The 4,246-nt window shown below is 44.7% G+C and overlaps 1 pseudogene; it reads right to left on the reverse strand.

The window, feature by feature from the left end:
* Nucleotides 1-2,602: 2,602 nt before the first annotated feature.
* LOC147005563 (TD and POZ domain-containing protein 5-like) lies at nt 2,603-3,676 on the reverse strand (annotated as a pseudogene).
* Between the last annotated feature and the right edge of the window lie 570 nt (nt 3,677-4,246).

Consider the following 4,246-nt stretch of genomic DNA (forward strand, 5'->3'; position numbering starts at 1 on the left):
CAGACCCTCACTTTCCTCAGGTCCCAAAATTCTCTCAACTGCTTCCTGCAATCTGGCAACGAACTGCGCATAGGACTCTTGGGGCCCTTGTATAATCTTGGTTAGGGGCGTAGTTAGCGCCCCTGCAGCAGGGACAGCATGCCAAGCTCCCAGGGCCGCCTGCGCCATCTGGGCGAGGATACCAGGGGAGAGCTCTAATTGTTTTTTGTCTGTAGCGAAATTGCCTTTACCACAGATTTTATCAGCAGTCTAGGAGGCTGCCTTACTGGTAGGATTCTTTTTATTATTTGCAGCCAAATTTTCTCCTCTGTCCACAAACTCTGACTTCCAAGTTAAATATTGGCCTCTAGTGAGGACAGACTAAACAACTTTATTCCATTCATTGGGTATCAAGTAGCCTTCTCCTGCTAAACCTTCTAATATAGATACTGTGAACGGGGCATTAACCCCATAATTTTTGACTGCTGAATGAAGATCTTTTACATGTTTCAGTTTTAGCTTTTTGTAGACTGGTTCGCTGTTGGTGTCCAACCCTTCATCAGGGGACATGCCACCCTCATCGGAATCAGAGTTTGTTTGATACTCCTCCTTATCACTCTCTGGTTCCCCCTGATCTTTATCAGAAAAGCCAGTGTGGGGGGGGTCCTCATGACCTGGAACAACCTGACAAGCTTGAGCTTGGGTGAGGACAGGGAAGGTCAATTTTTTATTCCCTTGTTTCTGAGAGGGACCTCTGCGGCCAGTTTGGGGATTTTTTGAGATGGGACCTTGAAGGTTCCCCATGAAGGCTCTTTGTAGACTCTGGGTCTCTAGACTGAGGTCTTTTAGCTCCTTTTGAAGCCCTAGAACATCTTTAAGATTGGTGATCTGAGTCTGAAGTTCTTTTTTAGTTTGAAGTAATTGCCGAAGGGATGGAGAAGCCAGCGATATGGGATGGGCGGTAGGGGGAATGGGGGGCAAGTAAGGAGGGGGGGTGGTAATTGAAGGGCTCCATGGTAAGATAGGCACCGGGCCCGGGACCATAGTGGTCTTGTTCATATTTAAAGGCTTCCTCACCCAATTCTGCCTCTGAGGCAGGATCGAGGGGTTTGTTTGACAACTCCTTATACAAAACGGGGTAAATTCTTTTTGGTCCAACAGAGGGTTGATCAGTGGCCCCTTTTCTAGAATCTAATGTAATTTGGGGAGAAAGAGGGGAAGGCAGGGAGTCCTTAGGGGCCGGGGCATAGATAGTCGATGACAGCCTAGACTGATGATTCGCCAATGGCTCAGCTTTGCTTTTATGAGATGGCAATCGGGAGTTTTCTAAAAAAATCTTCAGTGAGGGCTAAGAAGTGAGTGCCTTCTCTGCCCTTTTTCTGCCTGCTCAAGGAGGTCTCTGATGATTCCCCAATAACTAAAAAAGGATTCAGGGACATCTTCTTGTTTTATTAAACTATTGATTTCTTTGCCTACTTTATTCCAGGTTAAAGGGTGTATTTCAGGACCATTTAATACCAGCCATGGACATCTCTTGTCCACAAAACAAAAAAACTTTATTAAATCCTTTTTTTAAACTCTTATCCCTCTCTCCTTAAGAGAACCCTTCATCTCTTGAATAAAAACTGCCTCTTTGGACAGAACCTTCCCCATGGTTAATGGGACAACAACTGAATGCCTAGGCTTACCTCTCTGATGTCAGTCCTCAATACTCGATACTAGCGAAGTATCAGCTGACTGTCCCACTGTTTCCCTGTCTGCGCGGTACCTCTTTAATCCTTTGTCCGAAGAATGGTCGTACCTCATGCCCCACATTGGGTGCCACGTGACCCGTCCAGCAGGTCCAGTTATTCGAGGGTCTCGAGGGGACCTCCTCCTAAGAACCAAATGCGGGGTACAGAGGGACGAGGGCCTTGTGCGAATAACGACATGGAAGCATTCTGGAATGCATCAAAGCCCCAAATATATTGACAAAGGCCCAAGGCTTAAATGCACAAGCAAAAGGGGAAGTATAGATACTTGTCAGTGGGAGGGGTAGGGCAATAAAAGCCCCCTTCTGGGGGGGGGGAGGCCCAATTCAGAGATCAAGAGTTGTCTTAATAGCTCCCAACAACATCAGTCCACATGGACTCTCATCTATAGTTCAAAGGCTAAACAGGTCTTGATAAGGTTTAACATGGTTATTTATGGTATGCATTTTTATAAATCACACTGCAAGTTCCAGCAGACAAGGTTTTGTGCTTGATTTATCCTTTGCTCTGGGCCCCAGTCATCTCTTCTACATAGTCCAATGCAGACAAGTTTCTCTGAAGAAACTCGGGATTGTCTGCGCTTTGTCCAGCACCTAAGTTAAATCCCAATTTCCATGTCATCAGACAAAAATCAAACTAGAACAATAACAGAGTAGATGTCAAGTAGACTGCCCAGACTCCATCCCCAACCCACCATTTTAACATATAACAGTTTTAAATGCTGAGCCACCATGCTAATGTTTCCCAGGTTCACCATAAATGTTCCAGCAATACTGTACTGTAACCAGAAATCGGTGGTAACAACACTGGTTATGCTATTGGAAGACAGATGTTGGTCATAGCTGTCCATCCCCTAAACTCATTTTAGGTGTTTAAGTGAGGACTCCAAGAAAACACCGTGCAGAAGCCAGGAAGTGGAATGCTTCAGCCACCAAGTGGGGATGGGACTCCACCATTGACTTCCACTCTGAGGTCTCAGAGACCTTAGAAGCATGAAGTACAATGAAATCCAGGGCCTGAGTCTTCAGCTGCTGTGTGCTGTGGAGGTCAGCCAGGATGAGAGTGTGTGCAGCATTCTCCACAGAGAGGTTCCTGGAGAGAGCATCCTCACATATGACCATCAAGCCCTCCATGCCATACCTGTCAGCAGCTGCCAGCAGATCACAGGCCATGGAGTGACTGTGGAGATTTGGCACCTTCCCAGTGTAGATGAAGCCCATCATCTCCTTGAAGACTTTGGGATCCAGGTCATTGATGTCAACATGGTTTGTTAGTCTCTCCTCCATTTCATGTTCAAACATGGCTCTGAAAACTGGAGAGCGAGCTGCTAGGATGGCCTTGTGAGCCCTGAATTCTTGGCCAGCTACAAACAGGCAGCAGTCTGTGAAGAGGGAATTCTCCCACAGCTCACCTAGGTCATCTGCCATCATGTGTCTTGGATCCATGATTACAGGTGTTATGTTCTGTTCAGATGTGTTAAAGAAGGCTCCCACTATGCTCACTTGGCAGCAGAGGGTATGCTGGTCTTCAGGGAGGAGCCAAGGTGGATTGGAGAGGAGGAAATCTCATAGGATAAACTTTTTGAATCCCCTGTATTGGTTTTTTTGAAAGCTAACGGCATTTGTGCTCTTCATACTTTGAAAATTCTCTCCTTGGGAATTTATGATCCAGAATTCATACTTTGCCCAAACTGGGCTCTTTTGACAGTGGAGTAACCCCAGGTAAACTGACAGGTAATCTTTGCTTTCTTCATCACTTCCGTTTGGGTGTACCCTCAAACAACAGTCTACTTTGTCACTGGCCTCCAGTGAGAATTTTGGACTTGTAATCTTTTCCCTAGTTCCATCCATGAAAAATGAAAAGTTGCTAATGGTCCACTTGTGGCAGAAGTTGTAAATGCTGATATGTGTGTATCCCCACCCAGTGGCTTCCATGTCTCCTGACATTTCTGCTGGAGATAGTTTCGAGATTTAAGTTGATCTGTAAAAAAGAATTGTAAGTTATTTCCCCTTGATCCTGTTAGATAAAATTATAGATACAGTTTAGATTTTAGTTTCAATTTCTCCTAAATTGCCCCTTCTATTATGTTGGAAACTTGTGTTTCTACCGTATTTTTCTCTAGGTTTCAATATTTGTTTTATAGAAGATAATATAGATCTGTAGGGAGTTTTAAGTCTCCCCCTCTCTCTCTCCTGCTCTCTGTCTCCCCCCTCTGTGTTTGTGTCCCTCTTTGTCTCTGCCTTTATGTGTCTTTGTGTGTTTATTGAATCTTAGGTCTGTGGTACCTAGTTTTGGCTATTCTATCCACTTTTCTAAGAGTTTGAAATTTTTTAAACACTCTTATTTATATTGTGCTGTATTTTTCTTGCCATCTGGTTATCTGTGGTGTTAGTTGGTCTCGCTGGTTCTGATTGTGACTTGCCCTTCCTGCAAATCATCTAAACAGTCCCGTAACCCCTAAAGAAATAGAAGCAGTCATTAAAAGTCTCCCAACCAAAAAACTCTAGAACCAGATA

Source organism: Mus caroli, unplaced genomic scaffold, assembly GCF_978045245.1.
Source record: "Mus caroli unplaced genomic scaffold, Mus_caroli_1 scaffold_3, whole genome shotgun sequence".
In the NCBI taxonomy this organism is placed as follows: Eukaryota; Metazoa; Chordata; class Mammalia; order Rodentia; family Muridae; genus Mus; species Mus caroli.